The sequence below is a fragment of the Chiloscyllium punctatum genome, chromosome 7 (genome assembly GCF_047496795.1).
Source record: "Chiloscyllium punctatum isolate Juve2018m chromosome 7, sChiPun1.3, whole genome shotgun sequence".
In the NCBI taxonomy this organism is placed as follows: domain Eukaryota; kingdom Metazoa; phylum Chordata; class Chondrichthyes; order Orectolobiformes; family Hemiscylliidae; genus Chiloscyllium; species Chiloscyllium punctatum.
This window is the reverse complement of record NC_092745.1, coordinates 89,141,823-89,154,430: the sequence shown is the minus strand read 5'-3', so window position 1 is coordinate 89,154,430 and position 12,608 is coordinate 89,141,823. Positions and strand designations below refer to the sequence as shown.

At 41.4% G+C, this 12,608-nt stretch overlaps 1 protein-coding gene across 8 annotated transcripts in view; it reads right to left on the bottom strand.

The window, feature by feature from the left end:
* elavl4 (ELAV like neuron-specific RNA binding protein 4) overlaps positions 1 to 12,608 on the bottom strand; it is a 117,267-nt gene that overhangs the window by 52,729 nt on the left and 51,930 nt on the right. The window lies entirely within an intron of this gene.

Here is a 12,608-nt window from a genome sequence, read left to right as displayed (position 1 = left end):
TGTAATTTATTACACTGCAGTTCTTCTGAACCCATTGAAACTTACACAAAAAAAATAAGAATCAGGAACAGGAGCAGATAATTCAGTCCCTTAAGCCTGCTCCGTTATTTGATATGATCACAGCTCATCCCAGCCTCAAATCCACTTTCCTGCCCACTGTCCATAACACTTCAACCCTTTAGTAGTTGATCATTTGTCTGTCTCTTCCTTAAATTTACTCAATGCTCCAGCAACCACTACCACAAGAGGAAGAAGAAGGCTTATGTTAGGATGAGATCTGATAGCTCACTTAGGGCGCTTGAGTTTACAAGTTAGCCAGGGAAGAACTAAAGAGACAGCCAGGAGGGGACGTGAGCAGTCATTGGAGGATAGGATCAAGGAAAACCCTCAGGATTTCTACAGGGATATCAGGAATAAAAGAATGACTAAAGTAAGATTAGGGCCAATCAAGGATAGTAGTGGGAAGTTGTGCGTGGAGTCAGAGGAGATAGGAGAAGCGCTAAATGAATACTTTTCGCCAGTATTCACACTGGAAAAAGACAATATTGTCGAGGAGAATACTGAGATACAGGCTACTAGACTAGATGGGATTGACGTTCACAAGGAGGAGGTGTTAGCAATTCTGGAAAGTGTAAAAGTAGATAATTCCCTGGGCTTTATGGGATTTATCCTAGGTTTCTCTGGGAAGCCAGGGAAGAGATTGCGAGCCTTTGGCTTTGATCTTTATTGTTGTCATTGTCTACAGGAATAGTACCAGAAGACTGGAGTTTAGTAAATATTGTTCCCTTGTTCAAGAAGGGGAGTAGAGATAACCCTCGTAACTATAGACCAGTGAGCTTTACTTCAGTTGTGGGTAAAGTGTTGGAAAGGGTTATAAGAGATAGGATTTATAATATTCTGGAAAGGAATAAATTGATTAGGATAGTCCACATGGTTTTATGAAGGGAAGGTCGTGCCTGAGAAATCTTACTGAGTTCTTTGAGAAGGTGACCCAACAGGTGGAAGAGCGTAAAGTGGTTGATGTGGTGTATATGGATTTCAGTAAGGCATTTGATAAGGTTCCCCACAGTAAAAGATTGCACAAAATACAGAGGTATAGGATTGAGAGTGATTTAGCGATTTGGATCAGAAATTGGCGAGCTGAAAGAAGGTGGTGGTTAATGGGAAATATTCATCCTGGAGTTCAGTTACTAGTGGTGTACTGCAAGGATCTGTTTTGGGTCCAATGCTGTTTGTCACTTTTATAAATGAGGGCATAGAAGGATGGGTTAGTAAATTTGCGGATGACACTAAGGTCAGTAGAGTTGTGGATAGTGAAAAAGGATGTTGTAGGTTACAGAAGAACAAAGATAAGCTGCAGAGCTGGGCTGAGAGGTGGCAAATGGAGTTTAATGTGGAAAAGTGGATATTCCCGGAAATACATCCAGGGAAGTTATTTGGGTGGAACTGAGAAATAAGAAAGGGATGATAACCTTATTGGGATTGTATTTTAGACCCCCTAATAGTCAGAGGAAAATTGAGAAACAAACTTGTAAGGAGATCTCAGTTATCTGTAGGAATAATAGGGTGGTTATGGTAGGGGATTTTAAATTTCCAAACATAGACTGGGACTGCCACAGTGTTAAAGGTTTAGATGGAGAGGAATTTGTTAAGTGTGTACAAGACAATTTTCTGATTCAGTATGTTATGTACCTACTGGAAAAGGTGCAAAGCTTGACCTACTCTTGGGAAATAAGGCAGGACAGGTGATTGAGGTGTCAGTAGGGGAGCACTTTGGGGCCAGCGACCATAATTCTATTAGATTTAAAATAATGATGGAAAAGGATAGACCAGATCTAAAAGTTGAAGTTCTAAATTGGAGAAAGGTCGATTTTGATGGTATTAGGCAAGAAGTTTCAAAAGCTGATTGGGGACAGATGTTCGCAGAAAAAGGGATGGCTAGAAAATGGGAAGTCTTCAGAAATGAGATTACGAGAATCCAGAGAAAATATATTCCTGTTAGGGTGACAGGAAAGGCTGGTAGGTATAGGGAATGCTGGATGACTAAAAAAATTGAGGGTTTGGTTAAAAAGAAGGAAGCATATGTAAGTTATGGACAGGATAGATTGAGTGAATCCTTAGAAGAGTAAAAAGGAAGTAGGAGTATACTTCAGAGGGAAATCAGGAGGGCAAAAATGGGACCTGAGATAGTGTTGGCAAATAGAGTTAAGGAGAATCCAAAGAGATTTTACAAATATATTAAGGACAAAAGGGTAACTAGGGAGAGAATAGGGCCCGTCAAAGATCAGCAAGGTGGCCTTTGTGTGGAGCTGCAGAAAAAGGGGGAGATACTAAATGAGTATCTTGCATCAGTATTTACTGTGGAAAAGGATATGGAAGATATAGACCGTAGGGAAACAGATGGGACATCTTGCAAAATGTCCATGTTACAGAGGAGGAAGTGCTGGATGTCTTGAAATGGGTAAAGGTGGATAAATCCCCAGGACCTGATCAGGCGTACCCTAGAACTCTGTGGGAAACTAGAGAAGTGATTGCTGGGATATTTGTATCATCGATAGTCAGGGGTGAGGTGCCGGAAGACTGGAGCTTGGCAAACGTGGTGCCACTGTTTAAGAAGAGTGGTAAGGACAAGCCAGGGAACTATAGACCAGTGAGCCTGACGTCGCTAGTGGGCAAGTTATAGAGTCATAGAGATGTACAGCATGGAAACAGACCTTTCGGTCCAACCCGTCCATGCCGACCAGATAGCCAACCTAATCTAGTCCCACCTGCCAGCACCTGGCCCATATCCCTCCAAACCCTTCCTATTCATATACCCATCCAAATGCCTCTTAAATGTTGCAATTGTACCAGCCTCCACCACATCCTCTGGCAGCTTATTCCATACACGTACCACCCTGAGTGAAAAGGTTGCCCCTTAGGTCTCTTTTATATCTTTCCCCTCTCACCCTAAACCTATGCCCTCTTGTTCTGGACTCCCCCACCCCAGGGAAAAGACTTTGTCTATTTATCCTATTCATGCCCCTCATAATTTTGTAAACCTCTACAAGGTCACCCCTCAGCCTCCGACACTTCAGGGAAAACAGCCCCAGCCTGTTCAACCTCTCCCTCTAGCTCAGATCCTCCAACCCTGGCAACATCCTTGTAAATCTTTTCTGAACCTTTTCAAGTTTCACAACATCTTTCCGATAGGAAGGAGACCAGAATTACATGCAATATTCCAACAGTGGCCTAACCAATGTCCTGTACAGCCGCAACATGACCTCCCAACTCCTGTACTCAATACTCTGACCAATAAAAGAAAGCATACCAAATGTCTTTAAGGGCATTTAAATGGTCATTTGATAGGCATATGGATGAGTTTGGAATAGAGTAGGTTAGATGGGCTTCAGATTGGTTTCACATTTCAGTGCAACATCGAGGGCCAAAGGGCTTGTACTGCGCTGTAATGTTCTAGTTCTACTGAGGTTGTGAATTCCACCCTTTTAAGTAATTTCTACTCATGAGATAAAGTCTGCTACCCTTTATCCAAAACTATGACCTCTTGTTCTAAATTGCCTCATGAGGAAACATTCTTTCTACATTTACTTTGTCAAGCCCTTTAGCATCTTATATACATCAATTAAATCTCCTCTCATTCTTCTAAACTCCAGAGTATAGGCCTAAACTGCTCAATCTCTCTGGAATCAATCACACAAACCTTGCAAACTGCCTTCAATGCAAGTACATTCCTCCTCAAATACGGAATCAAAATTGTACACAATGCCCCAGATTCAGTCTCACTAATGCCTTATTCAGTCTCCTACTTTTATGCTCTATTCCTTTAGCAATAAATGCCAAAATTCCACTTGCCTTCCCTGTTACCTGCTATATTTCCTTACTAGTTTTCTGAGATTTATGCACAAGGACACCTGAATCCCACTGCACCAAAGCACTCTAAGGCTTCTCTTCATTTAGATAATAAGTTGCCTTTCTGTACTTCTGACCAAAATGGTCACACTTATCCCCATTAAACTTTTTCATTATCAAAGTTTGCCTCATTGACCTAACCCATCCATATCCATCTGTAAATTTCTTATATTTTAGTTGCGATTACTTTGTCACCTATTTTGTGTCTTCCGCAAATTTGGCGATAGTATTTTCTGTCCCTACATCCAAGTTATTAATATAGATTTAAATTATTAGGGCCAAGGAGCAAACCTGCTGGCACCCCACTACTTGTACTGTGCCAACCAGTAAAGACCCATTTATCCTGAGTCTCTGATTTCTGTTGTTTTGCCAATCCTCTATTCAAGCTAATAAATTACCCCTATCCCATGTGATCTTACTTAGTGTATTAGCCTGTTCTGAGGCACCTCATTAAATGCCTTCTGGAAGTCCAGATATACTAAATATACAGGATTCCCATTATCTAAATTTCAAAATTCTATTTTACTTAATGAGAACATAAATGTGATTTGCAAACGATATGGTCCAGAAATTCCTTACATTTCATTCTTAGGTAGATTTAATTGTGCTCAACTGATGATCCATAAATTGGAGCCAGGGCAGGTACTAACTTACCTTCTTTCTTTTTGTGTAGTCAATGATCATTTAATATTCTGTACGCAATCCAAGCATGGTAAGTTAAAGAGTCAATTTTTGCACAAATTTTGTGGGAAGTTTTGAATTGCTGCACAGAATACAAACCACACTGGCTAATGCTACTTACAGTCTCTCAATGCATTTCTCTCAGATCAGGTGAGGCAGGTTGTGGATGTTATTGTAATACCTTGATGCAATGTAATCTCATCTTTAGGTCCTGTCCAAAAATATTTTTTAAAAGAGTCCATTGCTAAATTTCCTAGAAGAATTGATTGCAATTACTTTTGGAAAACTACTGCAGGATTTTGAGCCCCATCAAGGGACAAGAAAGTTAAAATAATCACACTGGCTATCTCAGAAGGGGAAACTGGTGAAACTTGTAAATTATGTATACTGACCTGACTTACTTTGTATACATCAGATTAGTGCTCCAAACATTTTATTTAAAGTTTTTTTCCCGGTTCTATACTTTGTTTTGATGAATCCTTGGATTAGTTTTGGCTCCAGGCACAAGTTTTGGAGGCAGGTTGAAAATTGTGTGTGTGTTCATTCAGAACCAAAAATAGGCTGATTGGGATTTTCCAATTGGTCTCCAGGTTCCCACAAGCAAGGCTGAGCGGATTTTAACGGTATGTAGTAGTGGCCTTCCAGGTGGCATTCCTATCATTCGTGAGATGAAGAGACTATTCCTGACTTTCTGAGTGCAGGAGCAGACTGTCTTGTAGTGAGAGTTCTCATACCTACCCCTATGTAGTGGCCTGATTGCAGTGTCATTTCTGAAAATTTGATAGAAAATGTTGAATACCAAGAGTTTCATTTCAACGTACCAATTCCCTTTCTTATCCTCAAGTAAGCCCGAATGGCCCTTCAGCTTTAAAAATTCATCCACTCTCATTATTTAGACAAGTCAGGTAAGGGGACTCACTGTGAGTCACTATTTTCCCAAAGGGCAAATTTGGGATTTAGAAACAGTGACCTGCTTCCCTTTGCCCTTAATCGTGTCCATTGCAAGGTACAATGAACCTAATATTTCTGGGAAGTAAGTGATAGGTCAAATCTCTAATGGTGAATTTTCCTTATTTACATTTTGACTCAACATGCTTTCCTGTGTGTATTGTGTGCCCAGTTTAACCATCTGCAAGTTTTGTTTTGTCGATGACAAGGGGGAAGAGATCTGCACATCCAGGTGTTGCATAAAACTCTCCCCCGTCCTTTCAGTTGATGTTTAAGTCACAAATAGAATCACATGAATCTTTAAGAAATAGCCACATTCAACTTATACCTGTGACAACAAATTATATTTACATTGTGCGCTTGACATAAAGAAATGTTCCAAGGCGCTTCACAAGAGCATTTCAAAACAAGGTGTGCTATTGAATGATCTTAGGAAATACTAGATTTGACAAGCAAAAGCTTGTTCAAAGAAGGAGGCTTTAAGGCATTTCAAAGGAGTTAAGTGGGGTGGAAAGGCAGAGAGGTATAGGGAGGATATACCAAAGCTTCAGATTTAGGCTACTCAAAGGGTTGCCAAGGGAAAGTGATTAAAGTTGTAAAGTGGCACCTAAAATCAGAGCTCCACAAAAGACCAGAGTTTGAGCAGCATATTTCTCAGAGAATTGCAGGGCTTTAAGTAATGAAAAAGACAGGGAAGGGTGAGGCTACTGTAGGACTTGAAAGCAAAGATGAAAATTTTAAAATCATTGGGTTGAAAATCAAAGTAGGTCTGTGAATGAAGTGGTGCTAGGGGTACCAAACTTGGTGCAAGTTAAGACACAGACAACAGCTTTAAATGACATTAGGTTTGCAGGGTGGAGAAAGTGGGAGATTATGATCATAGAAACAAAGAGTATGGGCGGCACGGTGGCACAGTGGTTAGCACTGCTGCCTCGCAGCGCCGGAGACCCGGGTTCAATTCCCGCCTCAGGCGACCGACTGTGTGGAGTTTGCACGTTCTCCCCGTGTCTGCGTGGGTTTCCTCCGGGTGCTCCGGTTTCCTCCCACAGTCCAGGTCAGGTGAATTGGCCACGCTAAATTGCCCGTAGTGTTAGGTAAGGGGTAGATGTAGATGTAGATGTAGATGTAGATGTAGATGTAGGGGTATGGGTGGGTTACGCTTCGGCGGGGCGGTGTGGACTTGTTGGGCCGGAGGGCCTGTTTCCACACTGTAAGTAATCTAATCTGAAAAAAAGTATGCCATTCAACCCATTAAGCCTGCGCCGACATTCAACAAGATCATGACTAATCTGTGGCTTTAACTCCATGTACCTGCCTTTGGCCCATATACCTTTATATCTTTGCTTAACAAATAAATATCTATTTCAGATTTAGATTAGATTCCCTACAGTGTGGAAATAGGCCCTTCGGCCCGACCAGTCCACACCGACCCTCCGAAGAGTAACCCACCCAGACCCATTTCCCTCTGACTAATGCACCTAACACTATGGGCAATTTAGCAATTTGGCCAATCCACCTGACCTGCACATCTTTGGACTGTGGGAGGAAACTGAAGCAACCCACGCAGACACGGGGAGAATGTGCAAACTCCACACAGACTGGAATCCAAGGCTGGAATCGAACCTGGGACCCTGGTGCTGTGAGGCAGCAGTGCTAACCACTGAGCCACCGTGTTGCCCCATTGCTCCACTGCTATTTGTTGAAGATAGTTTCAAATTTCTACCACTCTTGATGCATAGAAGTACTTCATAACATCTTTCCTGAATGGTCTGGTCCTAATTTCCAGATATACCCCTTAGTTTTATAATTCCCAACCAGTGGAAATAGTTTATTTTCACCTACCCTGGTCTTTTCCTGTTAATTTCTTGAAAACTGTTAATGAGATCACCCCTTAACCTTCCAAATTCCTGAGAAAACAGGTCCAATCAATTTTTATAATCGCTCTTCATAACTTAACCTATGAAGTCCAGGTATCATACAGCATAGGAACAAGCCCTTCACCCTGCCATGTCTGTGTTGACCATATGTTATTCTAAACTAATGCCATCTGCCTGCACATGGTCTGTAGTATTCCTCTATTCTCTGCCCACTCATGTGTCTGTCCAAATACCTCATAAGTGTTGTTAGCTTCGATCATGTCCCCTGGCAATGCCTTCTAGGCAAGAACCACCCTCCACATTAAAAAAAACTCCTTCACATATTGCCTTCAAACCTTCGCTGTCTCACCTTAAACCTATGCCCCCTAGTATTTTACATTTCCACCCTGGGAAAGAGACTCCGACTATCAATTCTATCCTTGTCTCTCATAATTTTATCCAATTCTATCAGGTCGCCTCTCAGCCTCCAATGTTCTGGTAAAACCAATCCAGGTTCGACCAACCACCCCTTATAGCTAATACACCTCAAACCAAGCGACATCCTAGTAAATCTTTTCTTCACCCTCTCCAAAGCCACCACATCCTTCCTATAGTGTGGCAACCAGAACAGTGCACAGTACTCCAAATGTGGCCTGACCAAATTCATATACTGTTACAACATAAGTGGCCAACTTTTATATTCAGTGCCCTGAATGAAGGCAAACATAACCTTTGTCTTCTTTAACACCTTATCCACTTGTGTTGCACACTTTCAGTGAGCTATGGACTTGGACCCCAAGATTCCTCTGTATCCCAATGCTCCCCAGCGTCTTGCCATTTAGAGAATACTTTCCTTTTGCCTTTGACTCCATCAAAATACATCTCCTTATACTTGTAAATTGTACCATTGTTATGAATTCACCAGGCCAGGAACACATTGGAATAGTCAAGTCTAGAGGCAATGGAGGCATGAGTAAGAATTTCAGATGAAAATTGACAGATAATCTTTGTGATGGCATGAATACAAGGTCAAGAATGATATCAATAGTGTGAACAGACTGACTTATACTTTAGGCTGATGCTGGGAAGATAGATGGAATCAATAATTAGGAATGGTTTGGAGTGAGAATTGAGAATAATTCCTTGACTGTTCCCACTATTTAATTGGAAGAAATTTCTGCTTATCCAGGAGTGGATGCTGGACAAGCAGTCTGACAATTCAGCCACTGTGGTTGTAGAGAGAGAGGTGGTGGTGAGATAGAGCAGGTTTTACCACAAATTAACACTGTTCTTTTGGTTGGTGTTACGGACAGACAGAAAGTGAATAAGAAATAGGAAGGGACCAAGGATATAGCCTTCTGGAACAAAAGAGGTAATAATCTAGGAGTAGGACGAAAAGGCATCACAAGTAATTCTCTGACTATGATTAGATAGATAAAAATGGAACCAGGTGAGAGTAGTCCCATGCAGAAGACAACAGTAAATTAGTGTTGGAGGACGGTCGGGTAGTCGAGTGTATCAAAAGTTACAGACAGGTGGTGGAGGAGGAGGAGGAGGAGGGCAATTCCACCTTTGTTATTGTTGAATAGTTCTTTGTACCAAAATAAATAATGCTGACATCGTGTTCTTGTATGACTAGTCCTGAACTTAAGATAAAAGTTTACATTTTCAGTGCTTACTGACTGAACCTTAATAGAAATTAGAGTTGGTAGTGCTGCACAGAGATACTCAAGCTCACAACCACTATGACCTTGCATTGCATTGAAGCATACTGCACCCAGGTATGGTTGGGCAAGATATGTTAACTAGTTGTAAATAAGAGAAACTGTCTCTCCTTTGTTTCCCATTTATTGATTGCTGAATACAGGTATCTAATGGCCAACTGCAAATGTGCCAAGAAATCAGGATGCAAACTGTGCACAGAGCTGAGAAAGGTATTGATTTAAACATACAGTTTGCATTCAGCCCTTGACAATATCGTGCACGTATATCAATCAGCTTATAGTGCTTTGCGTGATCTGATAAAATGCAGCTCTCAGAACAGAATGAATCTGAAAAAACTTGCAAAACCTAATGAGTGAAAATCCATGACAGTTCATGCTGCCATTTACAAAAGAAAGCACAATAAAATCAAAGATTTCAATTCAAAACATTTATTGGAGATAGTCCTGTTCCTTGAAAGAATGAATATTGTCACAACATTGTACGTGGTCACCAGGAATAGTGGGTCCATATGTCCAGAAAATTATGGAAAAAGTTAAAGGAGGGGAGGGTTCAGCAAAGGTTATTAATTTTTGAGAACAACTAATAGGACAGAAAGTATGGAAAGGGTCTGGAATATAACTTCAGGCAAAACAGAAACGGGGATAATTATGAAGAGGGGACAGTCAATGTAGGATTGACAGTGTTGTACTTAAATTTTGCAGGACATGAAACAAGGTAAATGAGCTTATGGAACAAATTTAAATTAGCCAGTATGATATTGTGAGTATCACAAAGAGGTGCCTGCAAGGGAATCAGGGCTAGCTGCTAAATATCCGAGGACACACATCCTATCGAAAGGATAGGCAGATGGGCAGAAAGGGCAAGGTTGCCTTGTTAGTAAGAAATGAAATTAAATCTATATACAGTCAGAAGGCATAGAATCTATGTGGGCAAAGTTGAAGAACCACAGATGAGAAAAGTGTGTGATGGGACTGGTACAGACCTCTTCACAGTAGTTAGGATGTGGGGAAGAAAATAAATCAGCAGATAGAAACGACATGTAAAAAAGGCACTATTATAACAATCATCTGGGACTTCAATATGCAGGTGGACTGGGAAAAACAGGTTGCCAATGGACCTCAAGAAAAGGAATTTGTGGAATCTCTACAAGATGGTTTATTGGACCAACTTGTGGCAGAGCCCACTAGAGAACAGGCAACTATGTATTGTGTAATGAGGCAGACTTGATTAGGGAACTTAAGGTGAACGATCCCAAGGGGTAGTGACCATAATATGATAGAATTCACTTCATAGTTTGAGAGGGAGAAGATGGGATCAGATGTAATGATATTACAATTGGCTAAAGGTAACTGTAAAGACATGAGGGAGGAGCTGGCCAGAGTTGATTGAAAGTGCAGCCTATCAGGGAAGTCAGTAGCTCAGCAATGGCAGTAGTTTCTGGAGGCAAACCAGAAATCCTAAGGAAGAAGGAAGATATTAAGGGGAGTATAATGCAACCATGGCTGACAAGGGAAATCAGGGACAACATAAAAGCAAAAGAAAAAGCATATAGCGTGGTGAAGATGAGTGGGAAGCCAGAAGATTGGGAAGCCTTTAAACACCAGCGGAGGTTAACTGATAAAGCATTAAGATGAAATATGAGAGTAAGTTAGCAAGTAATATGAAAGAAGACTGCAAAACTGTTTTTTATACATCTGAAATGCAAGAGAGAGGCAAGAGTAGACCTTGGACCACTGGAAAATGAGGTTGGAGAAGTAGTGATGGGGAATAAATAAATGGTGGAGGAACTGAATAGATACTTTGCATCAGTTTTCCCATTGGAAGACACCAGCAGCACACCAGAATTTCAAGACAGTCATGGGGCAGAGGTGAGGACATTGGCCAACACTTAAGAGAAAGTGCTGAGGAAGCTGAAAGGTTTCAAGGTGGATAAATCACCTATGTGAGATGGACAACATCTGAGAGTTCTGAAAGAGATGGCTGAGGAGAGCACAGAGGCATTGGTGGTGATCTTTCAGTAATCACTGGAGTCAGGGAGGGTCCCAGGAGATTGGAAAATGGCTAATGTAATACCCTCTGTTTAAGAAGTGGGGGGAGGCAGAAGACAGAAAACTATAGGTCAGTTAGCCTGACTTTGGTTGTTGGTAATATATTAAGAATCCATTATTGAGGATAAGGTTGTGGAGCACTTGGAAGTGCATGGTGAAATAGGGCCGAGTCAGCATGACTTCATTAAGTGGAGGTCATGCCTGACAAATCTGTTAGAATTCTTTGAGAAGGAAACAAGCAAGTTAGACAGAGAGCCAGTGTACATGATCCATTTGGAAGCCTTTGGCAAAGTGCCTAATTGGAAGCTCCTAAATAAGATAAGAACCAATGGTGTTAGGGTTCAAATACTGGCATGAATAGAGGATTGGCTGACTGGCATAAGGTAGAAAGTAGGGTTAAAGGGGTTTTTGTGAGGATGCCAGTTGGTCACTAGTAGAGTTCCACAGGGGCCAATGTTAGGACCACAACTACTCATTTTATATATTAACAATCTGTATGAAGGAACTGAGGGTATCGTTGCTAAGTTTTCAGATGACACAAAGATAGGTGGAGGGAAAGGTAGTTTTGAGGAAGTGGGGAGGCTGCAGAAGGACTTGGACAGGCAAGGAGAGTGGACAAAAAAGTGGTAGATGGAAGACAATGTGGGAAAGTATTATACACTTTGGTGGGAAGAATAGAAGTAAAGATTATTTTCCAAGTGGGAATCTGAAGCACAAAGAGATTTGGTAGTCCTAGTTCAGGATTCTCTACAGGTTAACATGCAGACTCATTTGGCAGTTAGGAAGGTAAATGCAATGTTAGCTTTCATTTCAAGAGACTAGAATACAAGAGCAGAAGTGTATTGCTGAGGCTGTATAATGATCTGGTTAGACCAAACTGAAATTTTTGGCCTCGGCAAAGATGAGTTGGAGTGTTGGGTCTGTTTCATACTGTATGACTTCATGTCTCTTTGAAGTATGTGCTAGTTTTGGAGGGGTCCAGAGGAGATGTACAAGAGGAGATCTTAGAGAAGGAGGGCTTTTCACATGAGGAGCAGTTGAGGACTCCAGCTCTGTGTTTGATGGAGTTTAGAAAGATGACAGGGCTGATTGAAACTTACAGAATACTGAGAGGCCTGGATACAATGGACATGGAGAAAATGTTTCCATTAGGAGGGGAGACTAGGATTCGAGGGCACAGCCTCAGAGTGAAGGGACAACTCTTTAGAACAGGAATAAGGAGGAATTTCTTCAGCTGGAGGGTGGTGATTCTGAGAAACTCATTGCTGTCGAAGGCTGTGGAGGCTAAGTATATTTTAGACAGAACTAGATAAGTTTCTGATTGGTAAGGGGATCAAGGGTTATGAGGAGAAGGTGGGAAAATTTGGTTGAGAAACATGTTAGCCATGATCAAATGACAGAGCAGACCTGATGGGCCGAATCTCCTAATTATGCTCTTTAT